Source organism: Etheostoma spectabile, chromosome 23, assembly GCF_008692095.1.
Source record: "Etheostoma spectabile isolate EspeVRDwgs_2016 chromosome 23, UIUC_Espe_1.0, whole genome shotgun sequence".
In the NCBI taxonomy this organism is placed as follows: Eukaryota; Metazoa; Chordata; class Actinopteri; order Perciformes; family Percidae; genus Etheostoma; species Etheostoma spectabile.
This window is the reverse complement of record NC_045755.1, coordinates 15,784,344-15,784,568: the sequence shown is the minus strand read 5'-3', so window position 1 is coordinate 15,784,568 and position 225 is coordinate 15,784,344.

Here is a 225-nt window from a genome sequence, read left to right as displayed (position 1 = left end):
TTGGTGTGTCAGGGCCTTTAGAGGTTGAGACGCTGCCCATGAAGCGCAAAGTCTTGGGTTTGAGTTGGGACATTTGTTGCGTGTAAGTCCGTCATTTCTCCCATCATTTCGTCTTATCTCTCTGCTGTCGGACTCTAAAAGAATTGGAAAACATTTCCAATATAGCTGTATATTCTAAGATGTACACTACTGGTCAAAAGTTTGGGGTCACTTACAATTTTCCAT